Raw genomic sequence first — 23,940 nt, forward strand, 5'->3', positions numbered from 1 at the left:
AACAAAACAAAACAAAAAACCTCTACATTTGAAACCAGGTAGTGTCCACTTGGCTATAATTTCTAAGAATTTCTGCAAATTAGAGTATAGATGAGGTTAGATTGGGAAAATGGCCCATTGATTGGTGATTCATGACATATATAAGGTGAGATTCATCTAGGGAGAAAGAAGAGCCAATAAGCAAAATTTAACCAATACCTCCCTCCCCAAACTTGGAACAAGAGGACAGTTAGAATCTGGGAGTGAGGGCATCTGGAACCAACACAGAAGCTCCTTGAAGCATTCAGTTGCAGTTTACACTTGGAATGAATTCCCAGGCTGAATAAAGCAGGGCAATTGCAAAACTGCCTTAAAACTAAGGAAGGGGGTGGTTGTTGGGGAGAATTGCTCTGAAACATTGCCCTAGAGCTTCGCTGACTGAGCTAGAACTACAAACAGGAATAGAAGATCCCAGGCAGAGGAGTGACATTCCTACCCCATGTATCTGCTCCCTCCCTGACCTCCTAGGCAAATGGGCCTCCTATCTGGTATAGGGTAATACTATGGTAAATCAAAGCATGGTAGCCTCCATTTAAGAGCATGGGCTCTGAACTCTGCCTACATTTAAATACAAGCTCCTCTATGTACTAGGTCTTTAACTATTGGCAAGATATTTAACTTCTGTGCCTCAACTCATCTTTAAATGGAGACAATAATAGTACCTAGATCAAGGGTTTCTTTTTGAGTGTTGGTGAGTTAATGGAAAAGTTATGAGCTAAGAATGTTATCCCCAGTATGTAGATTACTTGGCTCTGTAACCAGAATTTAGCATTCAGCAAATGCAGCCACTATTATTGATGATATTACCACTATTATTATTATCAGCATCACCAATATCTACTTCAGAGTATATAATAATATCTTATACACACTTTATATGCATTGAAACAAAGGTTTAGAATGGTTTTTCAAAAGGTGTTTGATTTCAAATGATTAATGATTGATGGGTTTGAGCATTGAATCTAGATCTGACTCAAGGCTAGTATTTGGTTCCTATTGCTGCTATAACAAGCACCATAAACTTGGTGCTTGAAACAACACAAATATATTATCTTACAGTTCTGGAGGTCAGAAGTCCTAAATGAGTCTCACTGAGCTAAAAATCAAGGCATTGGCAGGGCTTTGTTCCTTCTGGAGGCTCTAGGGACTCATTTGCTTGTCTTTTCCAGTTTTGAAGGCTGTCACGTGCATTCCTTGGCTTGCAGCCCCTTCCCTCTTCAAAGCCAGTAATGGCTGATCAAATCCATCTCCTTCTGCATCACCCTGACACTGACTCATCTTCTGTCTTCTTCTTTTACATTTAAGGACCCTTCTGATTACACTGGGCCCAGCTGGATAATCCAGGATAATCTCTCTATTTTAAGGTCAGATGATTAGCAATATTAATTCCATCTGCAAGCTTAATTACCCTTTGCCATTTAGCCTAACACATTCACTGGCTCCTGGGATTAGGATGTGAACATCTTTGAGGGGCCATTATTCTGTCTACCACAAAGCCATGCCACTATATTATTTAAATCTCCCTATCCCTCCATCTGAGCTAGAAAGATAAGACTTAATCTTTGAAAGAACTTATCCCAGCACTCCTGGTGTGATAAACATAGATCCTCCCCCTTTTCTCCATGCAGGCAAGATAGGCAAAAACAAAAAATTCAATACTTCAAAAGAAGAGGACCAATCTGAGGAATCGACATATTCTTTATTTGTCACAGAATTTCTACCATAAATGGAAGGAAGTAAGTGCAGAGATACATCATTTCTATATCCAAAAGTGCTCTTCTCATATTAGCAATAGTTACTTAGAACTATTGAAAAATTTCTCTGTCACAATAACAACAGAAATATGCATATTTGGAAATAAACTGAATAAGCAATTTGCAACCTTTACTAAGGAACTATTCTATGGTAACAAATAAGTCTCCAAATCTCAATGTCTTAACACAAATAAAAGGTTTATTTCCCACTCACTTCAAGCCTGATGCAGGCTGAGTGACTCTTCAAGATTGCCATCCTTCAAGTGGAAACTCAAAGATCCAAGAGGCTTTCACTTTGCAGCTTCACCGTTCTTAATATGTGGTCTTGGTGGTTACCACCCTTGGAGAATAGTGTGAGGGACTCACTCTCGATTCCTTCTGACCGTAAGTGGCAAATGCCCTTTATTATCACAGCCCATTGGTTAGAACTAATCACGTAGCCCCAGTGTAACCACAATGCAAGGGCATCTATGTAGGTGAGCCACGGAATATACAGTGAGTGTACCTCTGCTCCAGGAACATAAAATATTTGAATAAAATCAAGTGTATACTATGTTTCTGTATTGGGAGAGGTAATATTGTAATGATGTCAATTCTCTCCAATATAATCTATGGCTGTGACATAATCCGAGAAACAGTACATAATAAAATGATTCCAGAGTTTTCTGGGAAGAATAAATGAACAAGTATAGTCAAGAAAAGTTAGGAAATAAAATGGGATAAGGCAAGGTTCTCCACTAATATATTGAATTTACTGCAATGCTTCAATAGCTAAAATAACTTGGTGGTATTTGCCCAAGAATGGATAACAAGATCATTGGAACAGAATGAAAAGTGTAAGAACAGACCAACAAATATATAAGTATGGTGCATATAATACTGGCATGTTAAATCAGTATGGAAAAGAGTGCTTACATGAAAAACAACGGAGGGACCTCAGAACCATTGCTTACGAGGAAAAATGTTACATCCATACCTTATGCCCTACTCCAAAATTTATTTCAGGTCGATTAAAATTTTTAAATGAGTTAATAGGAAAAAATATAGGTTTTGGAAAGACAGTCTAAGTGTGATTTAAATCAGAGAATCCATGAAGATAAGAATACATGCATTTTTTAACCTAAAAATTCCATGTCCCAAATAGCAAATCAAATTAAAAAGCAATAAAAAAATGAGGAAAGAGCTGGGCGTGGTGGTGTGTGCCTGTAGTCCCAGCTACAGAAAAGGCTGAGGAGGCAGGATCGTTTGAGCCCAGGGGTTTGAGAAAGCCTGGGTAAAATATTGAGACCCTATCTCTTAAAAAAAAAAAAATTGAGGAAAGAAATTGTATCCTGTATGACAAACAAGTGGATACCACCATCAAAATGTAAACAGTCTTAGAGATAAATAATAAACTCATAACATTACATGAACAGAAATGTGGTTATACTTTCAATAAACACAATAAAAACTTAAATATCATTAGTAATAAAAGTAGTACAAATTCCAATAAAATGATACAGTTTTCTACCTGTTGAATTGGCAAAGATAAAAAAGAAATAATCACTCAGCACTGTTAGGGTGCAGGATGATGAGGCGTGTAAATCTGTATACTGTTTCTGAAAGGTCGTTTGTATTAGAGATCTCAAAATGTTCATCTCCATGCATTCTACTTGTGAAATTTATCCTAAGGAAATAATAATAGATTTGTGCAAATAATTATCTGTAGAAATACTCATCCAAGCTCAGTTTCAGAAGCAAAAATTTGAAAAACAACCTAAATGTTCAACAATCATTCTTAGTAAATATTCAATAATATCATATGTTTTGATTGAATAAATTGTTTTATATCCATATGTGGAAACATTGTAAATATTGTTGTAGATGTAGTTTATAGGCATTAAAATGTACATGGGCTATATTTGAATAAACAAAGCAAGTTACATACAGTATGATTCTATTTTGATTTTGAAGAGTTTATATATGCATGAAAAATTCTAGAAGCATCTATTTAAAATTCACAGTAGTTACCTCTACATAGTAGAAATAAGACAATTTTGAATCTTTTTTATTGTATTTTTACAAATGTTACACCATCAGCATGTCTTACTTGATTAAAAACTGGAGCGGGTGGAGGAAAAAAGTGTGGGATTCCCGGAATAACCACTGCCAAGATCTAAGGCATGGATCAACAAAAGCAAATGGCTGTTTTGCCCTTATGGCTGCCTGAAAACACACACATATTTCAGAGTTGGCCGCATATTTTGTGGTAGCTTTGTATTCCAAGGGCTGAGTTTTGCAAACAAACTGAGCAAAGTACAGCGTGTGCCCCTTCAGGTGGTTTTTGGAGCTCATCAGGTATGAGTAACACTAACTCATTTATCTTTGGATGAATTTGCACGGAGCGCTGAGGTGTTGACAGAACCTAAGCTGAGAACAATGTTTATTTATATCTGCACAAAATAATTCATGTCTCTGTAAATCTAGGATTTTCTCCTCATTTGCTCACCGTTTGCAAACATTTGCAGTTCTCCCCACTGGTGATCCCTGGTTTGGCTTGGCTGGGCTTGAGCAAATGAAAAGGAACATAAGACAGTGAATGGAGCTGAATGCTGTGATTCACACATGCTGACATGTTGGAAATGCTGAAATCTGTAGAGTTCTGTTTTGCATCTTCATGACAAATTGATATCTGCATTGTTTATGTTACAAGGTGTCTCAAACTGTGTAACTCTATGTGTGTGTTTGTGTTTGTGGCCAGTTGGGTTGAGGCGGGACATTCCTAATGTCCTGGCTAGGTGCTGAGCCATTTGTAACTATTGAATGTCTTTATGGAACATATAAAAGTTTCTACCAGCCTCTGTTTATTATGGAAAATTTCAAATACAGAGGCAGAGAGATTAGTATAAAATGACTCCCCCCTCACTGTCCTAATTTGAGTAGGTGCAATGGACAGGCATAATTGCCTCAGCAATGACCAACTCATGACCAATCTTATTTTCTTTATAATCCCTACACTCTCCAATGGCAACTATTAGATAGTACTAATGCCAGCAGATGTTGAGTTCAAGTTGAAAGCCTTAGACCCTGACATCTTATTGTAAATTGTGGGATGAGAAAGAATTAAGCAAAAGATTAGGGAGTCAGGTAGACCTAAACTAAATCAGGCTCTACAATTACTATTTTCTAGTTCATTGATTTTAGGCCACTTAACTTTTCTGAGCTTCATCTGTAAAATAGAATTATAGAATGTAATTTATAGAACAACTAAGTTAAACCTATGGTATAAAGTACAAACCAATACCACTCTTTGAATCTAGTAGGTAGTTGGTCACTGTTATTTTATTACTGTTACTGCTTCTTTGTCTAGAGTAGAAAATCAAAGTATAGAAAGACAAAGTCAACCAGAATATTAAAATTTCCTGATCAGCTGATAAATATGAGTTACCTATTGGCTGAGGTCAGTAGTCAGCAAATGAGTGCCTTTTGAGAGTAAAAGCTGCACCTGGACATTACTTTTAGTGTGAAGTGATTGTTTTCTCAGTATAAAGGGTGAACATACCTCTCTGCCCCAAATTTCGCCAACCTTGGCCTGTACAGATGTGTTTTTTTTTTTTTTAATTCCCCTACTAACCAGCCATTTATTTGGGTTAAATTCTGTAGACGCAAATCAGGTGATCATTTAGCTCTTATCAGTGGGTGTCATTTAGCGTTTCAGCCTAAGTAGTCATCCATCTATCAAAGAAACAGAAAGCAGATGGGAAGCAAGGATGCTAGGAAAGATAGGGAGACTGAGCAGCTGCTTCTCAGGGTGCTTTGACCTACAGAGTGCATGAGGTGCGGTAGGGGTGCCAAGAGGGCGAGGCTCTGCGTAGCCATTTGGAAATGAGATTCTCCTGGATGGTGTGTGCGGAATAGAAAATGTCACAGAGCCTGAGATGAAGGAACACTGTGGATAAATGTCAACATGTGTTCCTGTCTGGTTCGGGGTCTGTGTGAACTCAGAGATACCTTCCAGCTCAGAAACAAAAAAGTTATATATTTTTAAAGAGGTTAATTAATTTCTTTTTTTCTTATTTTATTTTATTTTATTTTATTTTATTGAGATGGAGTCTCGCTTTGTCACCCAGGCTGGAGTGCAGTGGTGCGATCTCAGCTTACTACAACCTCTATCTCCCGGGTTCAAGTGATTCTCCTGCCTCAGCCTCCTGAGTAGCTGGGATTACAGGTGCCCACCACCATGCTAGGCTAATTTTTTGTATTTTTACTAGAGACAGAGTTTCACCATGTTGGCCAGGCTGGTCTCGAACTACTAATCTCAAGTGATCTGTCCGCCTGAGCCTCCCAAACTGCTGGGATTACAGGCATGAGCCACTGTGCCCAGCCTTTATTTCTTATTTTTTAAGTTGATGAATAAAATTGTATATATTGATGATGTACACTACGGCATGATGTTTTGAAATATACATACATTGTGGAATGGCTAAACCAAGCTAACAACATAGGCATTAGCTCACATATTTATATTTGTGGTGAGAACATTTAAAATCTACTCTTTTAGCAATTTTCAAGTACACAATGCATTGTTATTCATTGTAGTCACCATGTTGTATAGTAGATCTTCAAACTTATTCCTCCCGTGTAACTGAAATGTTGTATCCTTTGGCCAGCATCTTCCCAATCCCCCCCACCGCCAATTACTTTCTCAATGAGCCTTTCTAATTAATTTCTAAACTGTTATACCTCTTAGTAACTGTGCTTGCCTCAGTCACTAAAGCACAGTGAAGTGTGCTGCTCAGTTCTTCACGGGAGAACCTGCCTCTGTCTCATCTGCAAGGAGAGCAGTTAGCTAACAGCCTCCAGCTCCTGCACCTTGGGATCCAATTCAGCTTTTGAGCTGAGGCCATGCTCTTTGAAGAAAGGCACCAGTCAGTGACTGAGCATGACACGAATTCTAGGGCCTGGCCGTTTCTGCCCAGCATGAGCCTCCTCTAATGGATCCTCTTTGGTCTAAGGCTCCCGATCAGACTAGCCTGAACTTTGACAGCCCAGCTTCAAAATCAGAGGCTCTCCCCGCTAAATCCTGCTTCTTTCCCTCCCTTTTTTCATGAGTGTCAGATCAGCATCATGGTCTGAAAGCTTTCTATGTAAGTCTATATTAGGAACAAATGGAGTCTTGCTCTGTCACCCAGGCTACAGTGCAATGGCGCTATCTCCGCTCACTGCAACCTCTGCCTCCTGGGTTGCACTGATTCTCCCGCCTCAGCCTCCTGAATAGCTGGGATTACAGGCGCCCACCACCACGCTCAGCTAATTTTTTGTATTTTTAGTAGAGACGGAATTTCACCTTGTTGGCCAGGCTGGTCTTGAACTCCTGACATCAAGTGATCCTTCCGCCTCAGACTCCTAAAGTGCTAGGATTACAGGTGTGAGCCACCGCACCCGGCCAAAAGTACACCTTAATTAGAAAATAAACTTTATAACATGTCCCAGCATGTCTTCATCACCATCCTCTTCAAGTAATAACCAGGGAAAATTTGGAGTAAATACTGGTGAGCCAAAGAGAGTCTAGAAAGGGAATCAAATAGGAAAATTACTGCCTCAATTTTTTTTCATTCACATCTCCTGGCCATTGCTTCATAGAGAAGATAACCAGAGATCTTTATTTACTGTGCCTGTATTTATTTACTGGGCTGATGCTTTTAAAATGGGTGGGTCAAGATATCTTATTTTGTTTTAACATTTTTTCATACAATTTCACCTTATCTTCTCATTTGAACCCCAAAATAATGTGTTCCTTAAAAATGGGAAAGCAAACACATCAAGTTTAGATAACTTAAGGTATTTTAAACACTCAAAGAATAATCAGCACTAAATACTGATGATTATTTTACCAACGAGTTATAGAATATTTGTCCCATTAGAAAACTTTCTTTGCCCAAAATGTAAGCCTTAGTAGGTATCTCCATTATTATCAGAAAAATTTGAATTTGCTTATGAATTCCTTAAAGGCCAATTTTGAGAATCATGCCACTAAAAGTAAAGAAATAAACAAGAAATAAACAAAAAGAAAACAACCTTTTTTCAAATGAACACACCATTTGCCAAGTTAAGCAAAGGAAAAAAAAAAAAAAACACGTAGTGCTGATTAACGGTGTGATGTTAAGTGGTATTAGAAATCTCTTTCTCAAAAATAAACAGTGGTACAACCAGGGCAGAAGAAGGAAGTGTTAATTGGTTACGATTCTCAGGCTGGAAATGCAAGGAAGCAAGAAAAGTGTCTTATTTCCCCCCTGTGGCAGCTTATATTCTGTTCCAAGCTTCCAATCTACCATATTGGAGGAAACAAACTTCATCAACTCCAGGTCCACCACTCTTTCCATTGGTCTTTGCCCCTGTCAGTCCCGGTGCGCTTATATACTAGGGAGATGTGCATTTGTCAGGAGAGAGGAATGGAAGTCAGGTCAAGGGGCAATAGTGTTGATTGTTTGGATGTGGGTTATGATTCTCTTCCCCCCTGCCCCACCCCACCCCTAGCTATTCTCTTCATGTTTCCTCCGTGACCCTAAAGGTCCCTGCTGAGTTGTTCCTCTGTCCTTCTGTAAGGCCCCTCAGATGCAGTGGTTTCTCTGCTACTCCTGCTTCCTTCTTGAGCACAGGAAACTGCATGAGGCAGAGGCTCCTTTTGCCTAGAAGTGCCCCGTAGAGTTGCTTCTGAAAGATCTTCATGGCTTCCCAGAACTCTGTGTGGGGAATGCAGATCATGTCATACAAATCTACCTCCTCTCCTTACTTCCCTTGGCCTAAATTGAGGTCAAGAAACAGAGCCCTTTCTTAGGAATCCTACATAGATCTCAGCAAACACATATGGTGCCTTTGTGGCAATTAGAAAAAGCACCAGGGCTCGGTACATTGACTCATGCCTGTAATCCCAGCACTTTGGGAGGCCGAGGCAGGCGGATCACGAGGTCAAGAGATCAAGACCATCCTGGCCAACATGGTAGAAACCCCATCTCTACTAAAAATACAGAAATTAGCAGGGCATGGTGGTGCATACCTGTAATCCCAGCTACTTGGGAGGCTGAGGCAGGAGAATCACTTGAACCCAGGAGGCAGAAGCTGCAGTGAGCCAAGATCACATCACTGCACTCCAGCCTGGTGACAGAGCAAGACTCCGTCTCAAAAGAAAAAGAAAGAAAAAAAAAAAAGAAAGAAAGAAAGAAAAAGGAAAGACAGAAAGAAGAGGACAGTGGAGCTGGATGGTCCCAGCAGAAAATAATGCCCCCTGTGGATGCATATGGCGATGCAGGCTGCTTGGTGAGCAGAAGGACCTTGTGCCTAGAGAAAGGCCTCCTTTTTTTGCTGGTGGTGGTGGTTGCTGGAAAGTTGAGAGTTGGAGCCTCGTGGGTGGGAATTGCCATCCCTCACCTAAAAATCTCATTGCTTGTCTAATCACAAGGAAGAACATTTTTTCCAAAATCTATGTTTGGGGAATATAGGCATTAGAAGCCCAATACCTAGAAAGAGAGGCCTTTTTTTCTTTCTTTTTTGCTAATACATCACTTCTCTGAGGCCAACAGCCCAGAGTCACCTGGCTGTTGCCTTAATGTGTGTGTGTTGTAGGGGGAAGGGGTGATCACTGCTCACATCCTAGGCCTTAGAGGCAGTTGGAATTCTAATCTGGCAAAGAAAAAGGACACAAATATAAACTTTTCCCTTTTCTCTTCATCTGGGTCTGAACCGTTTGAAAGGGAATGCAAACAATCTTGGCAGAACCCATCTCAACTTTCAATGCCGGACAAACACAGATTCTCCCTGTGACAGGAGGAGCAAACAAGACAAATCAGCACTCACGCAGTCAATAGTTCAAAATGAGGGGACCAGATTAAGCAATGGCACAGAAGAGTCCTCATGGAGATGGGTAGCTGCGAGAAATGAGACACACCTGGAAACCTTAACCATTCTAGCAGCTTCTAGGAATTGTATATAAAGTTGTAGCGTATTTCGTTTGTTTTTCATATATTTTATTGTAAACATAATTAACAATCTCGATCTTCTCAGGAATTACAATTAGTTCCAGTGAGTGAGGAGTGAGTACCTGGCTGTGATTATACCAGATTTTGAGGGAGACTAGGCAGATTCTGCCAAACGTTTATCCCTGTAACTAACTCAGTAGCATATATGGCTTTTTATAAATTCTGGTTGGCACTGGATTAGGTTCAAAGGAGTATGTAGATATCCTTATCTTTTATATATAATATAATGTTTTGTAGTTTAGAAGATTAAGAAAATAAAGCTTTCAAACCACTACCTATAAATTATCACTCCCTACTTGTTACAGTACCTGTTCATCATGACATTTATGTGTTAACAAGCATGTTTTTACACAGACAATGGATGCTTGCCTGTTATTTGGCTACAATCCTGCATGATCCTGTAAAAATCATGCCCAGCTCAAACTTCTGGTAACATATTTAAGAATTTGTATTAGTGTTTCTCATTCTTTAAAGTGCGTACGAGTCCTTGGGGAACGTATTAAATGCAAATTTTAACTCAGTAGGTCAGAGGTGGGGCCTAAGTTTTTGTATTTCTAACAAACTTCTGGGTGATATCAAGTCTCTTGGTCCATGGACCACATTTGTAGTAGCAGGGTTTTATATGACTGGAAAAGGGACAAAGGTACTGTGCTGGAGACTCCAGCTAATCTCAAATTGGCCTCCTTTCCAATTCCCCCACTCTAGTTCCAGTGAGCAAGATCTCTTATGGTGCCAGGAAGCAGTCTGGGTCTGGGGTTGTCGACATGAACTAAATGGCTAGCAGGTCTGGGATGGTGGTGTGTCAACACTGCTCTGATCCTGTGTCAGGCCTGTTGTGTGTCTGGGAGACTCTGTGTTCAGGGCTTAATTTTGCTCAACACTGGGTCTAAAATATGTACAGGCTGGGCCAGTCTCTGGTTAAGTTCATGTATCTGGGGTGTGGCCATTGTATCCAGTCTCTCAGTCTACTGAGTGTTTAACAAGTCCAGGCGATCAGTGTGTCCAGTGTGTTCTATCTCTCCAGCTTGGTCGAGGTTTTGGGCTTTGCATTTTTCCTGCACCATGTCATAATCCTAAAAATGTCGGCAGCTCTCAAAAAGTCAGGATTTCAGCCAATAGGTATGCTTGCTGGTAGCTTTACTAGGCTGGTAGGTCTCTAGCCTGGCTACTCTGTCTATAGAAGGAGTCACCCTCAGCCTCGTGTGTGTGTGTGGCGGGGGGGCGCGGAGAGAGAGAGAGAGGTCTCTCTCTCTGTTCCCCAGACTGGAGTGCTATGGCACAATCATGGCTCACTACAGACTTGACCTCCCAGGTTAAGTGATCCTCCCACCTCAGCCTCCCAGGTAGCTGAGACCACAGGTGTGTGCCATCATGCCTGCCTATTATTTTTTTTTTTTAAATTTTTTGTAGAGACAGGGTTTCGCCATGTGCCCAGGCTAGTCTCAAACCCCTGGGCTCAAGCAATCCACCCGCCTTGGCCTCCCAAAGTGCTGGGATTACACACGTGAACCACTGCAGCTGGCCCTCAGCCTCTTAAAAAGGGGAATCTGCCTCTGCTCTCACTCATTTTCTATCCCCACTGCCACCCCAGATATTCCACGGATGGGGAGCCAGATGCCGGCCTGGGCCAAAGGACTTTCCCTTTGACCTCCCCACATCCCACCCACCCAATAAAACAAAGAAGCAAAGAGAAAGAAACAATGATTTCCTACCTCCAGGCTCACGCAGAGTAAAGAAAGAGGAAAAGCACAGAACTCTCCCCAACCTCATTCTCAAACTCTGGGCATCAGTTTTTGCATCAGTGAAATGCGGATAATGATAATTATCACTCGTAGAGTTGTTGGGAGGGTTAAATAAACAGCATGTTTGTAATGAATTGAGCTGTGTGTGTAGGGCACAGAGTACAACAATAAAGAATAATTATCAATTTCTTTTCTCTATAAAAACTCTGTAGGGACACATATATGAACAAGGCCCAGCTGAACCATACAGAAAAATAATTCAGTTTTATCATTTTATAGAGATTAATTATATAATTTCTTCTCCAAACTGGAATACCTTTGAACAGTAAATATCATATATTTTGCTATTAACATGTGTGGCAGAACAACAGAGGTAAACAGATTCTTTCACCAGAATGAATGTCCATTGAATTTATATATAAATGTTTAAATTCAAAATCCTTTGGTTCATTTTTTCAAAACATATTGGAGAGGTCATTGCTTATTCATCAAAACAATCTGAGCTAAGGAAACAATCAGGTAAAGCTAATAGTGAATTAGAAACTATCAATAAAATGTCAATGGAATTAGGGAACATAGGACTAGAGAATACAGAAAGTCAAATCAGTGAGCAGGAGGAAAAGTTCAACAAGTTCTTTCAGATCTCAGAGACAGGATAACTGGAGAAAATTATTCTAAAAATATAAGAAATGGTGCTAGAACAACTGGACATCAACATGCAAAAAAGTGAACCTAGACACAGATCTTACACTTTTCACAAAATTGACTCAAAAAGGATCATAGACTTGAGTGTAAAATACAAAACTACAAAACTCTGAGAATAAAACACAGGAGAAAAAGCAGGTGACCTTAAGTTTGAGAATGACTTTTTAGATACAACACCAGAAACATGATTCATAAAAGAAAACAAAGGTAAGTTGGACCTCATTAAAATTAAAGACTTCTTCTCTGCAAAAGACAGTTAAAAGGATGGAAAGATAAGCCACACAACAGGAGAAAATCTTTGCAAAACACAAATCATAGAAAGGCTGGTATTGGATATATATAAAGAACTCTTCAAGCTCAACAATCAGAAAACAAATAATCCAATTTAAAAAGTGGACAAAAGGTCTGAACAAACACCTCACCAAAGAAAATATACAGATGGCAAAAGAGCATATAAAAAGTTCTACATTATATGTCACTGTGGAATTGCAAATTAAAACAACAATGCAACACCACTACACGCCTATTAGAATGACCAAATCCAAAACACTGACGCCACCAAATGCTGGCAAGAATGTGGAGCAACAGGAACTCTCATTCATTGCTGGTGGGAAAGCCAAAATGGTACAATCACTTTGGAAGAAAATTGGACAGTTTCCAACAAAACTAACCATACTTTTTACCATATGATCCAGCAATCACGCTCCTTAATAGTTACCCAAATGAGTTAAAAACTTACGTCCACACAAAAACCTGCACACAAATGTTTATAGCGACTTTATCCACAATTGCCATAATCTGGGAGCAACCAAGATGTCCTTAAATAGATGAATGGATAAACAAACTGTGATATATGCATAAAATGGAATTAGCAACAAAAAGACATAATTGAGCTATGAAAAGGCATAGAGGAAATAAATCCATATTGCTAAGTGAAAGAAGTGAGCCTGACAAAGTCACCAACATGAATCCAAGTATATGACATTCTAGAAAAAGTAAAATTATGGAGACAGCAAGATCAGTGGTTGCTTGGGGTTTGAGGTAGAAGAGAGGAATGAAGAAGTAGAGCATAGAGAATCTTTAAGACATTGAAACTCTTATTCTGTAGGTTACTGTAATGATGGATATGTCCTTATACATTTAAGACTCACAGAAAATATAACACAGAGTGAACCCTAAGGTAAACTATAAACTGTAGTTGATAATATTAATGTATTGATATTGGTTTATTGATTGTAACAAATGTGCCATACTAACACCAGATGTTAATATTAGGGAAAATTGAAAGGAGAAAAAGGGGGACATATGAGAACTCTCTGCACTTTTCACTCCTTTTTTTCTTGTAAATCTAAAATGGCTAAAAATGAAAAGAAAAGTCTATTAGTTTAAATACATGTATACATATTTGTGTATATACATGTACACACACACACACACGTATGTATATATGGAAAAGGGATTGCCTGAAGAGAAAATCAGGAGACTTCATATACACAAAAAAGGCATTTCCAGGTGGAAAAACCAAGAGGGCAAAGAGAAGCAATAATGGAAGAACTTAACACATAATTTTCTTTTAACAGGAGAAGGACTTACATATTTAAATAAAAGAAAAATTAGCATAAAAAAACTTAATAAAAATAACTGAATTTGAAGATAATGAAAAAAATAGATAGGCTTTTTTTTCCACCACAAAAATAAATGCCTGAAAAAGGAAACAATTTCAATATAATTTTGCTGGAAAGAATATGACCCAAGTATTTTATATTACGCCAGTATTGTTTTATGTAAAAATGTAACCAGAGACATTCATAGATTCACTCTGGGATTCAGAAAATATGCCCATATATGTCAGTTCTGAAAAAAAAAATTATCTGAAAACTTCCTGCTCACTAGAAATACAGCTAAGAATTCAAGAATATAAAAACACTGCATAAAAGAAATGGTGAAGGATCTTGTAAGCAGGAAAAAATACCTAAGATTTAAATAGTCATTGTTACCATGGTCAAGAAACAACATAAACTAATTCTTGTAAGAGACTACATATAATAAAACATTTACACATATTCATATTAGAATTTACAAAAATTTCAATAAAATTCTAAACTAAGAAATTATGCCAGCAAAAGATGCAATAAAACTTGAAAGTTTTGACACAAGTATGCAAATATAAAAATTAAGAGTACTTGGCAATTCAAAATTTTCCTAAATAACCCAGGGCAAGGATTAGAAAGTAATGGCAATTTCAAAATTACATATCATAATTAATAGGATGTGGATTAAGCTGTACTCCAAGGTAAATTTATTACCTCAGGTACAATGAGAATCATTGAATTAAGATTTCAACCCAACTCGTATTTTAGAATCCTCTACTCTTTATTTGGCTATGACTAATTAATGAGAACAAGCTTGCTTTACCTTTTCTTATTTGTTGTGTAGGTTTTTCCCAGTGATGCTAAACTTTGCTCGGTTGCTTATAGCTATTCTTGTTATTGCTCAAGCTGAGAATCTGGAAGAACTTTGCTTAGATGTTGGTTTTCAAGTGCTGACTCGCCAGTACACATTGAGGGCCTCTGACATCCTTAATGGAATTTCTTATGGATACGCCATCAGAAACTGGGGCTTCGTGGAGAGTTTGCAGCTTTGCTTCTCCTAGTTCTCCCGATAGTAATTTTATGGAATATGCATTTTAAGTAAGGAAAGGGGAATGACCTGGGGGGGAGCTAGCAAAGGATGCTTTTTCTTGATGAGACTTAATAACCTACATAATTCTTTGATGTTTATTCCTTGGAACTGAGTTTGAAAAATCACACCATCATCTCATTTTCTTGTATCATGATGATGTAATGCTGTTTTCTAAGGTCTGCAGCCCATGCTGGTCTCTCCCTTATATTACATTGAGCCACAGAGAGGCCACAATGCAGGGGAAGGGTCGTGGTAGGGGCTGGTGGGATGACTCTTACTTTAGGGATGTCAATAAAGGCAACCAGAATTTCTTTATTGCATTATTGACAAATCAAAAGAGTACCCAAGCCCATCTGTTAAAAGAGAACAGTATAAATATTAGCAGTATGGACTTGTTTTAGGAACTAAATTTTCTTTTTTGTTTTTTTTTTTGAGACAGGATCTTGCAGTGTCACCCAGGCTGGAGTGCAACGGCATGATCATAGCTCACTGCAACCTTGACCTCTCATGCTCAACTGATCCTCCCATCTCAGCCTCCCAAGAAGTTGGGATGACAGGTGTGTGCCACCATGCCTGGTTAAATGCAACCTAGTCTATTCAAACCTAGGTTGCATTTACATTGATTGATTCATTTATTTTTTCTTTTATTCATTTTCTCTTTGTATTAGTCTGGGTTCTCCAGAGAAACAGAGCCAATAGGATATATATACAGAGAGAGATACAGGAAGAGATTTATTAGGGAATTTTTTTGTAGAGACGGAGTTTTGCCATGTTGACCAATCTGGTCTGGAACTCCAGGACTCAAGAATTCTGCCCGGCCGCGTGCGGTGGTTTATGCCTGTAATCCCAGCACTTTGGGGGGCCGAGGCGGGTGGATCACCTGAGGCGAGGAGTTCGAGACCAGCCTAACCAACATGGATAAACTCCAGCTCTACTAAAAATACAAAATTAGCTGGGCGTGGTGGCATGCGCCTGTAATCCCAGCTACTCAGGAGGCTGAGGCAGGAGGATCGCTTGAACCCGGGAGGCGGAGGTTACAGTGAGCCGAGATTGTGCCATTGCCCTCCTGTCTGGGCAACAAGAGCGAAACTCCATCTCAAAAAAAAAAAAAAAAAAAAAGAGACCTGCCCACCCTGCCTCCCAAAGTGCTGGGATTACAGGTTTGAGCCATCATGCCTGGCCTATATTTTTTTAAATGTGTACCAACTAATAGTTTCAAAAAGAGTCACAGCAGGCTTTCTTTGATACAGAGATATATGTCATAAATAGTCATGGAAGCTTCATATTAATAGTATATCTTACAAAGAAGGGGGACTATTATACACTTTAGTATTTTGAAAGAAAAAATATATAATATTGTATCTAACTTTTTACTGAAATTGTTTCCAGAATGTCTTCAAAAATCTTTATCTCCTGTACTTACAAAGGAGGTATTAAATATTAGAAGCCTGTTAACCAATAGCTTTATCACAAAGTTTTATGTGCTGTATTATAACTTCACTTTTATGTGGGAAATGCTTTAAATATAAATTTGTTTTGCCACATTTAAGAAATCCTGTCAAGCAAAATTAAGTGAATAATGGATTTGTTATTGAATGAACCTGAGTAATTTCAATTAAAAGACAAAAGGACTTCTGCTGATAAAAGCTTTTTTTTTTTTTTTTTTGAGATAGAGTTTCACCTTTGTCCCCCAGGCTGGACTGCAATGGCGTGATCTCGGCTCACTGCAACCTCTGCGTCCCAGGTTCAAGCGATTCTCCTGCCTCAGCCTCCCGAGTAGCTGGGATTACAGGCACACACCACCACACCCAGCTAATTTTTGTATTTTTAGTAGAGACGGGATTTCACCATGTTGGCCAGGCTGGTCTTGAACTCCTGATCTCAGGTGATCTGCCCGCCTAGGCCTGCCAAAGTGCTGGCATTACAGGCTGAACCACTATGCCTGTCCTGATAAAAGTTTTTGAAAATCAGGATTATCTTGTTTACCTTTAATCTATTCAGACCTAGGTTGCATTTACATGAGCATTTTCACTTGTTGATTGATTGAACCATTCATTTATTCATTTACTCTTTGTATTAGTCTGGTTTCTCCAGAGAAACAGAACCAATAGGATACCTATGTAGAGAGATATATAAGAATAGCTTTATTAGGGAAATTGGCTCATAAGATTATGGAAGCTAAGAAGTCCCATGGTATATCATCTACAAGTTGGGGAACCAGGAAAGCCAATTATGTAAATTAGTCTTGAGTTCAAAGCCCAGAGAACCAGGGAAGCCAGTTCTGTAATTTTCAGTCTGAGATCAAAGGCCTGAGAAGGAGGTGAGGGGCACTGGTGTAAGTTCCAGAGTTCAAAGTTCCAAGAACTTGGAGCTCTGATGTCCACGGGCAGGAGAAGATAGACGTCCCAGCTCTACGAAAGACATCGCTTTTCTCTACAGGAGAAAGCGAATGCTTTACTCCTCCACTGTATTATTCTATCCAGCCCCTCAATGGATTGAGTGATGCCCACCCACATTGGTGAGGGCAGTCTTCTTTACTCAGTCCGAGGATTCAAATGCTCATGTCTTCTAGAAACAACCTCACAGACACACCCAAGAATAATATTTTTACTAGTTATCTAGGTATCCCTAACCCAGTCAAGTTGACACGTAAAATCAACCATCACATTTCTTCATCAATTCAGCCAATTCATTAATTAAATGCTACACAGTAATCTCCTTAAGGGTTGGAAGCATGTTATGTTCTTTGCCTATACCCAGGTCCTAACCAAAACCTGGCACATAGTAAGCACTGCCACATACACATACAAGCAGTGGGATACAAGCAGTGCTATGATTAGGGCTAAATCCAGGTGTGTGAGAACATACTGGAGGAATAACTAAAACAGTCCTTGGGTGGTTACACCGAGGGGATCCGAAGGCACATAACAGAAGAAGTCCACACTCAAGTAGGGTTTAAGCAAGTGAGGGGGGAAAGGAATGAGGGTAATGGAGAAAGGCATGAGAGCTTGGAGGCACATCTGGAGATACAGGAGGAGTCTCTCATGACTGGGGTGCAGGATAGAAGGTAGGGGGAGGCCGGGCGCAGTGGCTCACGCCTGTAATCCTAGCACTTTGGGAGGCCGAGACGGGCGGATCACGAGGTCAGGAAATCGAGACCATCCTCACTAACACGGTGAAACCCCGTCTCTATTAAAAATACAAAAATTAGCCGGGCGCAGTGGCGGGTGCCTGTAGTCCCAGCTACAAGGGAGGCTGAGCCAGGAGAATGGCGTGAACCCGGGAGGTGGAGCTTGCAGTGAGTGGAGATCGAGCCACCGCACTCCAGCCTAGGCGACAGAGCGAGACTGCATCTCAAAAAAAAAAAAAAAAAAGAAGGTAGGGGGAAAGGAGGGGAGAAATAAATTTGGAAAAGTAAGCAGGGTTCAGATCCTAAAGGGCTTTCTGTGTTTAACAATTTAGCTTTTATTCTCAGAGCAATAGAGAGCCATTGAAGGGTTCTAAATAGGAGAGCAACATGATCAGATTTATTTATTTATTTTTTTTGAGATGGAGTCTCACTTTGTTGCCCTGGCTGGAGTGCAGTGGCAGAATCTCGGCTCACTGCAACCTCTACCTCCCGGGTTCAAGCGATTCTCCTGCCTCAGCCTCCCAAGTAGCTGGATTACCAGTGCCCGCCACCACGCCTGGCTAGTTTTTGTATTTTTAGTAGACATGGGGTTTCACCATGTTGGCCAGACTGGTCTCGAACTCCTGACCTCAGGTGACCCACTCGCCTTGCCCTCCCAAAGTGCTGGGATTACAGGCGTGAACCACCATGCTCAACCCGATCAGGTTTATTTTCAAGAGACCATTCTACATGCAGAATGAAAAAATAATTTAAAATAAGGCAGGAATTGTGACAGGAAAACTAGTTAGGATGCTGCTAAAACAATCCAGGATTAGAGATACTAGTGGCATCAACAAGATTGCTGGCCTTGGACATGGAGACAAGTGGACGGGTTAGATGGTTCTGGGAGAATTAACAGGGACTGGAATGGATTGGATGTAGGGGGTGCAGAAGAGGAAGGAGTTATAGGTGGAGCCCATGTTCCTGGCATGGCCTTGGTGCAGAATGTGGTTCCATTCACTGAGGAGAAGGAACACTGCAGGGATGAAGTCTGGTAGATGAAGGGAGAGAAGACTGCCGTCTGTTTTAGACAGACTTTTTGAAATTGGAGGTGACCGTGGGCTACTTAAGTGGTGGTTTCTACCCAGCAGTTGGGTGTGCATATCTCAAGTGGGCTGGAATAAAGCCGTGGCAGTGAATGAGATCACCACTGGTGCCAGAACAGAGACCAGCATGGGAAAGAATGTTTACAGAACAGTCAGCAGAAGAAAAGCCTAGAGACAGAAGAATGTGTTAAATGATACCACAAGGACCTAATCAGCAAAACCCAGAAACTGGAAAGCTCTGCAGAATGAACAAACCATTGCAAAAGGCAGGACCTTTAGATTATATGACAATTAAGAGACATAAAAACCAAAAGCAAGGCATGGATCTTGTTTAAACAAACTATAAAACAAAAAATCTTATGAGTAACTACGGAAATTTAAATTTGATGAGGCACTATTTTTCATTTTTTAAGGTATGATAAGGATATTGTGGTTATGTTTTTTACAAAAATGATATCACTTAAAGATACATAAAGAAATGTTTACAGATAAAATGATGTAATGTCTGGGATTTACTGCAAAATAATCACATGAGAGCTGTTGCTGGGGGAGTGATTATGGTATAGATGAAACGAGAATGGCCACGAGTTGATTGTTATTGAAGCTGGTTGATCAGTACATGAGGATGCACTCAACTAATTTCTCTATTTTTTGTTAATATTTGACATTTTCCATGAGAATAGTTTAAAAATACAAAAGAGAACCTCTGAACCCCTCCATGGACAAATCCATGCAATGCAACATTTTGACCAAATGAAATCTTACGCAGAAAATATCTCCAAAGTACAGGTTGAAGGACAGCTGTTATACACACAAGACTGGAAACCCAAGGTCCATACTCTCACTTCCCAATAACCTCCTTGGCCTGCCTCTTAACTTCCCAGAACCCTAGTTCTTTCTCAGAACACAGCTGGTAAACAAACTGACGAGCAGGTAATGAGTAGCAGCCTTGCCAGTGTATACTTTAACCTTTTCCTCACTTCCATAAATTTCACCTGAGAAAATGAGCTATGTCCATATAGCCTATATAGTGGTCATTATATTTACCTTGAAATAAAGTCAAACAACTTGCCTGAATTTCCTCAAAGTAGGTTCTATACCCAATAATCACTCTGCAAACATCATCAGTTTCTCTGGAGAAACACATGTTGTCTCTTCTGTCGCACAGAAGATAATTTATTAAAAGTGTTTTACTTTTAAAAAGTTTAATTTAGGCCGATGCGGTAAATTTAAATACCCAGAAAAAATAAAAATGTACTGTAAAGCTATTCAGAGTGTTTTTGTAGGCTCTGCATCCTACGGTTGTGTATTATGTAGCCTTGATACATTAATCCAAACTAAGAAATTAACATGGTGTAATACTATGAACTGAACTGTAGAGTTTATTTGGGGTTTCTCAGTTTTTCCATTAATGTCCTTTTTCTACTCTAGGATTCAATCCAGGATACACCACATTGTACTAAGTTGTCACACCTCTTCAGTCACCTCCAGTATGGGAGAGCTTTATTTCTTGTCTTTCATGACCTTGACACTAAAACAGGCTCATTTAACCATCAACGGAGTAATGCTCTCCTCCAAGATTGCAGGATTCCATGAGAAGTGGAGGGCAGATACCCCTTACAGTGATAACGTTGGGATCCCTGTCCCCACCCAAATCTCATGTTCAATTGTAAGCTCAACGTTGGAGGTGAAGCCTGATGGAAGGTGGCTGGATCATGGGAGCAGTTTCTCATGAATGGTTTAGCACTGGCCGCTCCGTACAGTTCTCACTGACAGTGAGTGAGTGAGTTATCCTGAGATCTGGTTGTTTAAGAGTGTGTGGCATCTTCCCACTCTCTCTCTTCCTCCTTCTCCAGCTGTGTGAAGTGCCTCGCTCTCACTTTGCCTTCTGCCACGATTAGAAACTTCCTGAGTGGGCCCTCCCCAGAAGCAGAAGCTGCTATGCCTCCTGCACAACTTGAAGAACCGTGAGCCAGCGAAACCTCTTTTCTTTATAAATTACCCAGTCTCAGGTATTTCTTTTTTTTTTTTTTTTTTTTTTGCTGGAGTGCAATGGTGCCATCTCGGCTCACTGCAACCTCCACCTCTCGAGTTCAAGCGATTCTCCTGCCTTGGCCTCCTGAGTAGCTGGGACTATGGGCACGTGTCACCACGCCCAGCTAATTTTTGTATTTTTAGTAGAGACAGGATTTCACCATGTTGGCCAAGATGATCTTGATCTCTTGACCGCGCGATCTGCCTGCCTTGACTTCCCAAAGTGCTGGGATTATAGGCATGAGCCACCGCGCCCAGCCCAGTCTCATTATTTCTATATAGCAATGCAAGAATGGACTAATAGAGACAGCAATCGTTCTGATGAAGAGAATGTTGTAGAAATTGAAACACCCTCTCATCCCTTGATGCTGGAGAGTAGGAGAAATGGGGAGATGCTCAAAGAATACAAACTTTCAGTTATAAGATGAGTAAGCTCTGGGGATCTAATGTATAGCATGGTGATTATAGTTAATAATACTGTATTGTTTACATGAAGATTGATAAGTGAGCAGATTTTAAGTGTCCTCATCTCTGTCTCTTTCTCTGTCTCATACACACACACGTAACTATCAGTGGTACTGGATGTGTTAATTAATTTGTGGTAGTCAGCACACAATGTATATGCATATCAAATCATCACATTGTACACCTTGAATATATACGATATCTTGGCAATTAAATATTGTAAAATAAAAATAAAGCCAGGGCTGCTAAATCACTCACATTACAACAAAAGTCTATTTAGAAGTCACTACAACAAAATACAAAACAAACCTGACTTAGCTAGTGGGAGCTACTGCTTTATTTATTGATTCATTTGCTTTATGGTCTAGAATGGAATTTTAATAAATATATGCTCTGGTAGACACATTCAGAACCAAAGTATTTCATATCTGGGTTGCTGCCTTCCTGCCAAGGCTCAGCACTCTTCATCTACCTCAGGGTATCCAGGAAGGCAGAATGCACCCATCACTACTTAGAGTCTTTCTTGCCTTGGGCACTTTCTCCACAAATACCAAAACGTATACATCAAGTGTGAGCAGGTCAACCTGCTCTCTGTCATCTCTGTTACCTTTATTTTCATCCACAAATTTAAAGATAAACCATCCAACTGGAAATCACCATACTCCAATGCAAATACAGTGAAGTCTCATTAATTTAGACTCTACTAAATTAATGAGTCTATGATGGTTCATAAATGGTAAAATGCTTCAGTGAAAAATTGGACTTGTGTCTTTATGAATTTTCAGTTTGCTTAGGGGTAAAGTAAATCTGTTCAGATGTCAGCAGCTATTTCAAAAGAAGGACCGATCTTATGAATTTAAAGATTTGTCTTATATACTTTAGGACCCAGTGATTTTTGTGTGGTGAGGGATTCTAATATTTGATACATTATGATATGATAGTACAATTTATTGCTTGATTGATAATAGGTGCCGTCCTTGAAAATAATGGGACCACCTTAAAACTGATATCTGATTTAGGATTTTTACTGTCAATGTTCTCCTCAACTGCATTATAAACTTCTTGTATTTAAGGATCATTCATTTTGTACTTTTTTGTATCCCTGTGCCCTCTCAGTCTCTGCCTCATCGTGGGATCCAGAAAAGTACTATACATAGGAAACCTTTAATAAAAGGTTTCCTTTAAATATTGTGGGACTTGATTATTCTGAACATGTGGATTCAAACCAGTTTAAAGCAGCCAGATGTGTTTCTGTTAGCTCCTTATCTACCTAGATTTTCAAAATCTCTCACTAAATTACTTGCTTTATACATTTCAGTGTGAGTATGGTATCAGGATGATTCGACTGCAAGCAACAGAAAAATCAAACAAAAATGGCCTAAGCCAAGAAGAGAAATGGTTATTTCTTCAAGAAGTTTGGGAGTTGAGTGGTTAAATGGTTAATTAATCTAGAGCTCAACAGTATCATCCAGGGCCCATTTTCACTATGGTGGCTAAAGCCCTGCACCCCTCAGGCTTGCACCATGGCAGCAGCAGTGACAGTAAAGACACCCTTGTACCACAATGCTCCATAACCACGGAGAGGGTCTCCTCTCTCCTGCCCCTTTCTAGAGGCTCCACCAATTCCCTTCACATTCTGTTTCTCATTCGTAAACGCAGTTTCTGGCAACAGGGATGGGCTTACCACAATGGGTACAGAGCAATTAAGATTCACCACTAGGTGAGTCCTTTGGAAAACACTTGGCCCCCCAGTATATAAACAAATCTGGTACTCCTGTCAAGAAAGAGCTGGGTAATTCCCAACAGCCAACAGTGTCTGCCACAAGTGAAATATCTCATTAGAGAAAACTGAGTAGGTACTACACGATTCTGAGTTTTCTCTGTTTTCCGCCTTTGCCTTTTCCATTCCGTAAGACTCGCCCATGTTGCTCTTTGTGGCTCTTCCTCCTTGGTAATACAACCCTGGTTTTGTTCAGATACAGGTGGCAATAGGCCAGAAGGGTATGATTCCAGTCCTAGGAGACAAATTCATGATGAGCCTCACACAGTCATGACAATCCCAATTCCATTTGCCAGTGAACAATTTAGGGATGTCCTTGTGACTCAGTTCTGGTCACCAAGGTGGTGGAAGAGAAATTCTCTGGAGGGGCATCTGGGAAAGATTTTCCTGCCTGAGAAAACAGGAGGTGAGCAAGAGTTCTGCTACCCCATTTGCTTTCTGCCTTTGAACTTGGCTGTGGGAAGACATGATGCTTAGCGTTGCTGCAGCGATCTCATGACCTTGGGCAA

The 23,940-nt window shown here is 39.9% G+C and overlaps 1 long non-coding RNA gene across 1 annotated transcript in view; it reads left to right on the plus strand.

The window, feature by feature from the left end:
- The window catches only part of LOC105539443, a 35,367-nt gene extending 11,839 nt beyond the window's left edge, over window positions 1-23,528 (plus strand). Inside the window, exon 2 of the long non-coding RNA XR_001006048.1 lies at window positions 22,970-23,528. This is a non-coding gene — a long non-coding RNA (uncharacterized LOC105539443). The remainder of the gene's footprint in view (window positions 1-22,969) is intronic.
- Window positions 23,529-23,940: the final 412 nt, after the last annotated feature.

Source organism: Mandrillus leucophaeus, unplaced genomic scaffold (assembly GCF_000951045.1).
Source record: "Mandrillus leucophaeus isolate KB7577 unplaced genomic scaffold, Mleu.le_1.0 Scaffold205, whole genome shotgun sequence".
In the NCBI taxonomy this organism is placed as follows: Eukaryota; Metazoa; Chordata; class Mammalia; order Primates; family Cercopithecidae; genus Mandrillus; species Mandrillus leucophaeus.